We start from the raw sequence: 12,709 nt of genomic DNA on the forward strand, positions 1-12,709 counted from the left end.
CTCGTCTTGCCATAGGCTTAAATCATTCATACGAACATTTAACAATATTTCCTTTGAAGTCAAAGGCCTTCAGGAGACGCATGCTTTTATTCAGACTATTGGTTTAGCACAGATGCACATGTTTCTAAATCATTAAAACTTTGCTTATTATATGCGCAATACGAAGCAGTCCTGATTTATTCTCTGTCAGAAGTACGAGCTTACTGCCTTTAGGGAGTTACATTTGTTTTGTATTATATTCTCCAAAGTAGGTTGCTTTAGCACTGCCTTAACAATAACCACACAGATGCGAACACCCTAAGGAATAGCTTGGCTGATATCTATTGCAGTGTAGGTGGGTGCATGTATTGTGTTTTGCAGAGATTGGGGACTAACTGTACAGCGTTATACCATGGGGCAGGACTTTCTATGTAGTGTGCCACTGATCTCAGAAAGCGACTGGTGTTTATAATGCAATTTATCAAATCAGCATCTGTCATCCTCATGGAACACTCTGACACGTTGCAAATTCACTCCACACTGTCCAATAAAACATCCTATCAGCCTCAGCCATTAACATGACGGACTGCCCTCTGGTAAGCAGGATTGTGGATCACAACAAGGACTTTATAAAACGCTAAAACAGCTGGACAAACTAATAATTCTCATTTTTGAGGTTATTTTTTTGGCTTGCATGTTCAGGACATTTAGTAAGCCCACCCTCTCCCCACCCACCTGTCCAATCCTAGTTTAAGAGCATCCAGGAATGCCTGGAATGCAAGGAATTTTCAGTTAAGTTCTTTCTTTTTTTTTTTCAGCTACTAGAAACTTTCCTTCCATATTCGGACCGAAAGCAAAAGGATCTGAAAATCCAGCCCTCCTCCCGTGTCTCTCCAACCTTCTATGTCAACAAAGTATTTAACAAAAGAGTACCATCCCTCTCGAGTCACCATATTAGACTCTGAAGAAAACCTTCTAAATTAAAATTCGACAGTAAAAATTAGGAATCCAAAAAGAATGCAAGTCACTGACCCATCTAATTCTAACTGGCTTGTCTATATTTGCATGATTAAATGTTACTTTTATACAAAAAAAAATAAAAAAATAGCAAAGATGCATTAAATCAATAAATAGTGACAGCAAAAATATTTATAATGATTTCTATTTCAATTAAATGTAGATCAACAGCCGTACTTTATCTGTATTCCAGTATAACTCATTTAAATGGCATGATGAAGCTGAATCATGAACTAAATCACCTAAAATGACAACAGCTCTCATGGCTAGCGTTCATCATCAGCACCACAAAAGCAGAACAAGAGCACTGAAGAGATTATAAGCATGAAACCCCAGCTTTACATGTGATTTTCCTCATTTAACCCTCTGGAATTGATTAATGCGTAAACGCGTTATAACGCGTTTATATGAGTCATTTTCTCCTGATAACCCCGAAAAGAACTTGAATAACACTTTCAGTTTTGATTGTACAGATATAAGAATGCAGCAATATAAAAATTCTGATCAATATTGATAGGTATTGTTTGGTTTACTGATTATTTTATTAAAATTCTATACAATTTTACCTAAAAAAAAACCTTAAGATACTAAAAACATTTACTTATACAACAAAATACAAGAAAACCAAATGTATCAACAATGGGTGGTATTTTTATGTTAACAGTACAAATCTGGAATATTAGTAAAGCAATACTGATCAATTCTAGTTTTTTGTTTGTTTGTTTTTTTGGCACAAATTGACCAATTTCTTTTTAATAATAATAAAAAAAATTATTGTAATTATTTTGTCATATATATATGATGATTTTAACAGCAACATTAGATTTAATCTTATATAAAACATCACATATTGCTGTAGTAGAATACCTCTTTTAGGTCTATTATTATTATTATTATTATTATTATTATTATTAAAATGTTACCACTTTTTATGTTTTACATTTAATTAAATAATTAGCTTTACATCAACTTACGAACCCCGGAAGGTTTGAAACCCCTCATTTGGAGAACCCTGGCATACACCACATAGATGCAACTACTAATCGATCATAGCCTTCAGTATTTCTTCAGTTTGCATAAAACACTACCCCTGGGCCGCATTAAACAGACCAAATAAATGCACCTTTTGGTTCAGAAACAGCTTCTGTGTTGCCATTGCAGTGCAAAGATGGCATTATTTAAAGCTGTTAATGTTTACATCTTTTGACCCTAACATTTCAACTTTGCCATGTAGCCCCAAAAGTCCCATATCCGGATGACTGTGAGAGAGGGCTGCCATAGGACATGTGGATGCTTAAACCCAAAAGAAAACACCACCATGAGTCATCGATGTTTTTCCAACAGGGAAGAAAAGTACCATCCAGGCTTATATCCTTTTAGCTGCTATACGCTACAAATAAATTTCACTCTAACCCACCCAACGCAGCTCCTTTCAATGGCATCTCTCTGCTTTCAGCCCTTTTTTTTTTTAAACCCTAAGCACACTAATGCCACAGGACATTGCATTAAACCCTTTGTTTGACCTCTTGTTATTGTTTGTTTTCATTTTAATACTCTTTTTTTTATTATCCTGAATAGTACGATGATGTTACGTAAACTATAACGAGCAATTGACCTGTTTTGAGGCCTAGGCTGGATATTTCTATGCATAGCATTAAGGGCAGTGATCTAGGAAGCTCTGGCCTCAAACAACATCCCTGCCGAGCTGCAGGACTGCAGTAATCTCACCCTCTCGCATCTCTTTCTAGCCAAAAATTTAGAACAGAGCAGGCAAACACACCAGGAAAAAGGTTTTTTACTGCTGAGCTCTTTGGATTCAGTATGATCCTTCTTATCTCTCGCTGGAATACTTCGGATCATCCCAATCTATCCAGTGATGGTCAGTTAGGAGTTCTTTGAAAATGCAAAACTCTATCCATGAGAATTTGTATTTTTGGTGTGCTTAATCCTGTTTGTCAGAGTTTAGGCTTATAATGGCACAGAACAGCCATGGCCCCTAATATAGCTGGTAATACAGTCTTCTATTTCTGCCCATGTTTGGTGACTGGGGCTACACTGGGAAACTTCTCTGGGGTGCCACATTACTGACTCATTTGCCTCAGTATGACCAAGCACCAAAATTAGAAACAAATCATATGAACATGCAAACAAAGCTAAAAGTCCATGAAGTTTTTGAATACAGATGATGTTACTTCAATATAATACATTAAAGGGACACTTCACCCAAAAACCATGTACAATGACTGTGGGTTGTAAATATATATATATAATTTTTTTTTTTTTTTTTTTTTTTTTTTTTATAAAATCCAAATCTTCTGATGTCATTTCAGATTTTTGGATGAAGAATAGAGCTAAATGTACACTTGTATTCCCCAATGTGATTTAGCCTTTAGTATCCATTTAATTTAATTAAAAAGAGCAACATGGACATTCTATTTTTATTTTTTGCAGAAGAAATAAAGTCAGTTGGGTTTGGAATGATATGAGCATGAGTAAATGATGGCACAGTGTTCATTTTAGGGTAAAATATTGGGAAGTGAACGGAAAGAAATTAAAATGTAAGATGCAATACAATAATGTAACATTGCAATATTATTCTTTGAATGTTCTAATTAATAAATAAATAATATTTGAAAAGGAATATTTCCATTAATTAAACAATAGTGATTCCCTAAATTTGCTGAAAATAAATAAATAAAATAAACTATTGTACTAAACTAAATAAGCTCTAATTCACATTCTGGCTCTTAATGTATTACAATGATTTGAAAACAACAAGACAGAATGACAATGTTTTTTGTTCACTGGTCATTTCCCAGTCTTTGATCTCTATAAGATGAGAGTGGGGCACATATAGTAAATGTTTCTTGCTTTAGTTCATTCATTAACACTAAAAGAACTGATGGATTGCTGCTTGCCGGCGCTGATGATACAACTAGGATTCTAGCCAAAGCTCTTCTATTCTGTTTCAAAACAGCACAAAAGAAAGAGAATCTTCAGAAGATCTACTGAATGATGACTCCCACTTTCACTCTCCCATATGAAATCATCACAAAGGTTATAGATGAGGACCACTGACTTCGTCAAAGAGTGGTCCAGGAAAGAGGATTTTGACAAACATGTACATTCAAAACCTCCTTTGGATAAACATTATAATGATAACTGTCAACTCTCAATAACTCAAAGTCTGCGCTTGCATTTGACTCCAATGCACATTCAGAAATGAGCCAGATAGTTCCAATAAAAAAAAGTTCTGGTCATTGTAACTCCGAATAAGCGGCTACGAGGCCAAACAAATTTGATTATGAAGCTCAGAGAACAAACCTCACACTTGTAAATCATTTTCCTATGAGACTCCAGGGGAAGCCCAGATTCATATGGTAATCCTTACTTGGGTCAATGCAGCCAAAAATTTCCGATAATTTATTGACTAATGAGTGATGACTTGCCAGTATTTACTCAAGTATCACTATTTCTTTGGACTTAAAACATTAATAGAAGGTCAAATCTGGTTTGGAGAAGCAATATTCCAATACACACTTATACTCACACATATAATATATATGAAAAAATAAAAGACTTTATGATATAGAAGTAAAAGGTTTGGGTCAGTAAGGTTTTTATTTTAAAAAATGAATACTTTTATTCAGCAAGGACGCATTCAATCGATCAAAAGTGACAGTAAATATTTTTACATTCTTACAAAAAAATGAGAATTTAAAAAAAAAAAAATCGCTTCTCTAGAACTTTCTTTTTATCAGAGAATACAAAGGGGAAAAAATTATCAAAGTTTCCATAAAAATATTAAGCAGCACAACTGTTTGCAATAAAAATGTTAGCATTCGTATTAAAATGATTTTTGAAGAATCATGCGGCACTGGAGTAAAGACTGCTGAGAATTCAGATAAGCTATGTTAAATGTCAAATTATAATAATGATATTTAACAGTATTTTAATTTGTACTGTATTTATGATCAAATAAACGTAGCCTTGGAGAGACTTCACCGACCTCAAACTTTTGAACTGTATGTGTGTGTTTGTCTATATATACATACATACTAACATGCATACATACATGTATAGCCAAGAATATTCTTCAAATGATTAAATATTTATAGTCACTGGAGTACTTTAGAAGTATTTTACCACTGGTAAATCCTGTGGTAAAATCATTGTAACACATGGAGTCTCATGGCTTATGACTCTGCAACATTCACATGTTCCATGAACTTGCTTTGAAAATAAAAGCTGCTTTTGATAAGAGCATCCCTTGCCAGACATCAGCTGTGTGATGCAGGAAGAGGGAGAGAGAAAAAATAAAAAGAGACACGGGAAAGAGAAGTGTCCACTGGCAGGTGCTGCCAGCACGGTGTGAGGGATAAGGACTTCCTGCCAAGTAGATGATTTGGGTCAGTAGGTAATTGCATTCCTGGATCACAGAGGGCTCGGTGGCAATTAATCCTGGCTGTGAGCCACGTGAGCAGGGAACACGTTCACAGTGCAGTGGCAACGGTGGTCAGAAAGAGGGCCTGCCTGCTCCAGCAAGGAAGCCAATACTTTTTTGCATCCTCTTGAGGTAAGAGTGCACTGCAGGTGTGTACATCTCTACAAATCAACTTGCCAGCAAATATCATGCAACAATACAAATGTTTGCTTTGTGTCCATCAACTTCCAAATTAAAGGAGGGGGGGGGAAATCAAATAACATGAAGTATCTTTAATTTGCGAAGCAAAATTACTGGATTATTCAAAAACCAGCTTCATACAATTTAATAACAATTAGTAATTTCTGGGTCAGTTACAAAATATTAGTGTTTACTTTAAGTAAAGGAAAAATATATATATTTTAACATGTAAGAATAACAGGTTTAATGTATTTTAGATTGAATGAAAGTCATGTCATTGACCTAACTATATTATGATACACATTTTACCATTCAAAAGTACGAGGTCAGTTAAGTTTTTGTCACCCATATTTTTTAAAGTCTCTCCTGCTCATCAAGGCTGCATTTATTTTAACAAAAATAGATTCAAAACATTAATATTGTGGACAATTATTACAGTTTGCAAGAACTCTTTCTATTTTAATATATTCTAAAATATAATTTAATCCTGTGAGGGCTGAGCTGCCACTTTTGATCAGATGAATGCATCCTTGCTAAAATAAATAAATACATTTCTTAAAAAAAAAAAAACTCCAAACTACTGAATAGTAGTGTACCTTTACTGTAAACATTACTCATTACTGATAACTTATATACATAATAATATACTTAATATACATAGCAGGTGTTAGTCATGCGTTCCACCAGTATCTCTAAATGATTGGGGAAACCAGCAAAAAACAGGAAGGAAACATAAGAAATCATGTACAGTCAGGTGGTCATAATCACAAACAAGCCCTGACAGCATGATCAGGACCTCTCGTATCATGCCAAAGGGGGTTATTTTAGGACAATGACCAGATGAATGTACATTATTCATCTTATCACATGGCTACTTACTAAATTAGTTTGTATTATTGTGTGCGAAGAAAAAGACTGATTCAAGAGACCTGAAATTAGCACTAGGGAAGTACCAGTATTAAAATCCTGCCAGATACAACAAGCTGATTATTTTCATGTTATGACTTTTCAATGGCAGGCCAATAATGGACAGAGGATTTGTTTAAAATGCCAGTATTGGTGACTCAAAAGGGTCATTTTTATTCTCTATATATACCTCAGAACACTATGCACCTCTATTTAATAACTCATTATAGCTATCATTATATTCTCTCTGGCTCCAGTATTTTTTGGGATTGTTCTTTGTAATAATAACACTTCCTATTAGGATTGCACTTTAAGAGGCTTTTAAATCAATCCAAAGTTTAGAGACATTTGGAGAGTGACAGCAGACTCTTGATCTATGACTCATTCTACTCTATATGACACGTATGACCTGAAAAATACCTTTCCTAAATTAATCAACACACACACAAAAAAGAAAGAAAGAAGAAAGATATTCAAAACAATTGATGACCATGAAACCAATCCACAGCTGAGAAGATCAAAATAAACGGACCACTGGAGCATATGTCAGAACAGAATGTGCATGACTGAATATTGGTTAAGGATATGAAAACATAAATAAAAATAAAAATAAATTATTTCTAGAATGACAATAATAAAATATATATATTTTTTTTTTAATAATTAATCGATGAATGGATTAGTTGACAGGTCTTATTTGAATCAAATATCATTTTCAAGTTTGTTTAGACCAGATTTAACCTTGTATTGAAGGCGCAAATCAAAATACTATGGAAAAAGACTCTTTCATAAAAGAGTGATGTAAAAAAAAAAATTTAAAACAGTTCAATAAAGACAAATACTACTATTAGCCATTAAATAAATTAATTCAGTTGTACACTTTACAACACACCAGCAATCTGCGTTTGAACTAATCAAATCTGATGGGCCTGTAACATGGGTGCTCTTACAGCGGTTTTAACAATGTACATTTCTTTAAATCACTTTGTAAGTCTGTTGAACATGTTAATTAAATTTATACAAAAAATTACTGAGTATATGCGCTCAATTTTTTTAGTGCAGTACATGTATGATGGTACATTGGTATTCAGCTTTTAAGAAAAAGGATGGTTTTAAATAGGGCTGTGCGATATGGACAAAAAAAACCTATCACGATTTTTTGATCAATTTTGCGATTTCGATTTTAATCACGATTTTGACACACACAGGCATGCTTTACAGTCATAAATGCATTCAGTATAAATTTGAAACATATTTCCAAAAGAAAACCAATGAGAGCTTTATCAAAAAGTTGTAACATGTCTCTAGAACAGACTTAAGTCAAAATAATCACGAAGTAAAGATGTCAAACAAAATCTAGACGCAAAAAATTATAATAAAAAAAATAAAATAAAACCTGTGTTCAGGGATGGTTGTTTGTGTTTTTGTTTTTTTAGTTTTTTTGCCATGCATTGGTCATAAAGCTCACTGTAGCGGTGCCTCAGGTGTTATACAGTATGTGTTGCCCAATATATTTATTGCCCAAGGTTCACACGTACTCCGTCTGCAGTGCGTATACAGTAAGTTATGTGTACGCAGTTCAGAAGCAGCAGTGAGAGCGCATTATTGTAATGCGAAAGCACATTAAAATAATGCACGAGCGCGAATCTATCCGCTCGCACGCAGATTTCTTTTGCTCTGTTAACAAAACCAGATGCGCGTGCTCAGATCATAGACTGTATAATCCTCAGATATACACTGCCTTACAACGTGTTAGGGCTGTCAACGAATATTCTAAATTCGAATATGTATTCGAATAGTTTTAAAAAAACGAATTTCGAAGGTGAAAATTAATATTCGAATAAAAAAAAAATGAATAAAAAAAAATACCCGCGGTAGTAGTGGCGTGGTTGTCTGCTTTGCGAGTTGGCGCGCTAGCGCGCCTGAGGGTTCAGGGACAGGTCACAGCCTCACAGGAGTCGCACTGTCTGGCACAGCATCACTGCTGAAAGTTGACGCGTCTTCATGGAAGATGGCAGCAAGTGCAGAGCCCAACTCGACCGCAGCAGAGAAAATGAGGTAAAATTGTTGACCCGCGAGATTGTTGTATGCAAGCTATTTAAGATACAGTAAGCATACCATTCGATCACTAGCAACATGAGGTCACATCTCAAAAATGTGCACCCGAATGAGCATGGCATAATGTGTGGAACTCCAGCTAAACAGTCACGTCTTGACACTTAACGTTACTTTGCATCGCCCGTGGAAAGCTCTTTGTCTGCAACACGACAAGAGGCCATAACGGATAAAATAATTTCGTTCATTTTTAAGGACATGAGACCTATCAGTATCGCGGATGGGGCACGCTTCGGGGAGTTATGTCAAGCAATGGATCCGAGGTTTGATTATTTATCGTTTCATGTCAAGGAAAAGTTCCATGTTTACCACAGCACAGCTCGCTCGGAGCATTCAATGTCAGTTCTATATACTGTAAAACTTCAATTAATATTAATAATATTTGTTTCAATCCCTGAATGAAGCCTGCTATATTTGGGACAACAGTCGCGACCTTAAATTGCTTGCACAAAAATGTGTTTGTTCATTTAAACCATTATGTGCAGAGAACGTGAGGGTGAGAGAGCGTGAGGTCTGCAGTCTTGGCCATTAGTTGATTTCCTTGTTTTTGTGTAGGTAATACGTTGTCATATATGTTTAAACTTAAATAGACTATCTATACAAGTAGTTATGTCTCTTTGTATTATTTTTGCCTGTTATTGACGTAATGCGCGTCATTGACAACATGCGCAACCAGATGTTCGAATAGTTCGAATATTCGTGTATTTTTTAGAGGGAATATTCAAACGTCAATTTTGAGCAATTTTGACAGCCCTACAACGTGTCTCCTCTCGCTCCACCTGTGTCCTGTGCACTGCACTCATAACTCTCTTCTGTGCTCATGCGCAAGATATTAAATCTTTTTGCACCTTTCTATTTATAACCTTTTCTGTTCTCATCTTTTACTGCGTGCAGTGTGAACGTTCTGTTCCGTTAACATGGGCTCAAAAAAAAAAAAAGGCTACGCATCACAGACAGTGTGTGTGAACCTGGAGTTAGGCATATGCCCAGTCTGCTCTGTTCTCGCGCTCCACTTAGGCGCGCTGCATCCTGATTGGTTCAGATAACATACTGCGGGAGGTCGGGGCTGCGGAAAATCGTGTTATAAAGCGATTTAGAAATCATGCACACTCAAATCGCGATTTTATTTCGATTTCGATTAATCGCACAGCCCTATTTTTTAAATTAATTTATTTTTAAAAACTGATAAATTAATTCATAGATAACTGATTAACTAACAAATATCATGTTCAAGCTTGTTTCAGGCCGTTATCAGTTTTAGCTCTTGAAAAGCCATAGGATGCACTCACACACACAAATAAATGTGGCTGTTTCATCAAAAAAAAAAAAAAAAATCCACAGCTACATCAAAAGCAGAGAATTTGCTACTTTGTTTAGCTCTAAAAAGCTCCATATTCATGATTTAAGCATGACATTTCTTTCCAAAAATGGTCCCATACTCGCTGATCCATCCTAAAGCCACTGAGCCAAAGGAATGGCTGGCACAGTGCTGGTTCAGAAACAAATATGACTGCTACTCTAGCTGCGTCTCTCAGCAAGCAATCATTTAACAGGCCAAGATCTACCTCTCCTCTGGGGCTATGATCTAGGCTTTTGGGTTGCTCTGTTTTAAAGCCAACAACCCTCATAACAAAATAACAGGACTAGTGAAATGGCATCTGTTAGTCTGGCACATGCAACCTTTTGAGCCGGGCTCCATTAACAGCCTGTGCGTCAGAAGAAATTAATCTGCCAGCGACCTATGATACCAAAAGAACAGGGCTGAGGCTGAGCCCCCAGAGGTGGAGGATAATGCCTTTTTTGGCAGATCACAAAACTGTGCCTTTGCAGCGAGGGGATATAATGATAACATTACTGTTAGAAATTGCCATTTTTAATCTGACCTAAAGATTGTAGGGCTCTATGATTAAAGATTAAAAAGTGCTAATGGGTCATAGTCTTTCAAAACTCAAAATCTGTGATTATGTACCTCTGCTTTCTGCATAGACCCATAAAGTATCCATTAAATATTAAAAAGTTCAAAACTCACATGATATGAAGCAAATGCCGTTTAATTAAAAAATAATGCAGTAAAAGTAAATAGGCCACAAGTGGCCATATGTTATCTTGATTTAACTGAAAACAAACACCAGAAATTTCTCAAACTGGAGACAAGAATATGTTAGGAAACAAAGGCCAGCACTGAGAAGCAAGTGCACACACGGATTAAAATCTTAATCCAGTTTTTAAAGACAAGGTGGAGGATTCTCACAGCAGTGCTAGCGTAGCTTGTGCAAACATATTTCAGTGTCATAATAGAAAAAAATTACTCATTTCTCATAACAAAAGGGCCAAACAACAAGACAGTACATTACGAGGGAGGTTCCGGTCTCCGTTTAAAACAAATCCCTTGGCCTTTTAAAAGGAAAAGTTAGCAATCCAACATGTCATTTTAATGGAAGCACTTGTTGCTGCCCTCTGATTAATTAAAAACTAAATCCAAGCGTTCACCATCACCTAACAAGAGGAGTCGTCAAACATTTGGGGGATGAATAAATAAAACAAGTTAAGAGAGACTTTGTTAGTTCAGATAAAACAGTGATGATACATGAATAGTAAAATGTTTTGACTGATGCTAAGTGCTCCAGCTGCTGTTTGCACTGGCTCCAAACTGAATTAAGACAAGCATTGAAGAGTTTACAGTAAACTTTGCCTGAAGCCAACCAGCACTGGATATGAAGACCCTTCAGTACTGTTGAGCGAAAAGCAATGAGATTATAATACCATTCTATCATTAAAGTCAATTATATCGCACCTCACGGCTATGGAAAATCCCATTAAGGTCTACCTTTCCCTGCCACAGCTATGGTGTGGAAATGTGAAGGTGTAAACAGCTAGACTGTTGGTTTACTAGTGGTCAAGAATAAAGGGTGGTGGGATGCAGTGTGCTCAAACTAAAGATATTCCTATTAACCTGAGCACAAACACAGGTAGATTTACTGCACCAATTTCCAGAGGCTTAAAACTGGTACGACTCTGTATGTATACTAAGATGTGTTGACTGTGAGCTATGCTTCATTTGTTTCTTCATAAATAGCATGGCCAAACAAAGATAACTGAACATTTTGGCCCAAGATATTCTCCTCCCTGAATGAAAAAGAATTCAAACCCTTGTGACAGGGTTTAGCACCTCTTGACAAAAACATACAGGTCCATACAAAATGAAAATTATACTTAAAAAAAGATTATAACAATAGCAATAATGATCATACTTGTTTGTGATAATAATGTTTTATGATTTTATGTGTGTGTATTACATTTACACACATATTCAAAATCATGAATCATTATTATTATTATTAATCTGTTACTTCTGACCCTCACTTTAAAACCAGATGGGGATGTTTCAGGTCTCTTAATTGGTAATGGGTACCTGCTTAATGCTCAAGGAGAAAAATGTAGTCTTCCTAATGAAGGATTTACAATCTCATAAGTCATTACACCACTAAAAGTGAGAGCAGTATGCTAGGCATGAAGGAGATGAGACGCCCAACTCAGAAAAGCTCTGTCCATGCATAATAACTGTATTTAGTTCAAATACATGATTTTAAAAACACTTGTACTTGTTCTGCTACACTGGACCCTGCACGGACAACAGCACTTGGCTATCGGTCCCCAGGAAGACTTGAGTTTGAGAGCCCAATAGAATAGTAGCCTACAAAATGTGGTTAGAGAAACACACTGAACAAATTCAGTCCTTCTTAATGCAAATAAACTGTCCCGCAACCACACATTTGAGCTTTTTAAAGGCAGTATAGCTCAACATACTTGTCAGTAGTTCTTCACACCATGGGTAACACATTCCACAAACATGTCTCCTCAGCAAATATTACCAAACACAGAAAAGAGTCACATAACCATCCAAAAAGACCTATGACATGCAAAGCCATCTCTGATCAAAATAAAAAGCACACGTCCCAATGAAATATCTTATTTTAGATTTCAATAAAAATCCAGCCTTGGTCGACAGAATAGGAAGGACGTGTATTAGTATGCAGAATGAAGAAGTGTTTCTAAGCCCACTGAATG

At 35.8% G+C, this 12,709-nt stretch overlaps 1 protein-coding gene across 2 annotated transcripts in view; it reads right to left on the reverse strand.

Annotated features, from left to right (window-relative positions):
• Nucleotides 1-12,709, reverse strand: part of LOC132151889 (lipoma-preferred partner homolog) — a 205,560-nt gene that overhangs the window by 177,621 nt on the left and 15,230 nt on the right. The gene's annotated exons all lie outside the window — the stretch shown is intronic.

The sequence above is a fragment of the Carassius carassius genome, chromosome 10, assembly GCF_963082965.1.
Source record: "Carassius carassius chromosome 10, fCarCar2.1, whole genome shotgun sequence".
Lineage (NCBI taxonomy): Eukaryota > Metazoa > Chordata > Actinopteri > Cypriniformes > Cyprinidae > Carassius > Carassius carassius.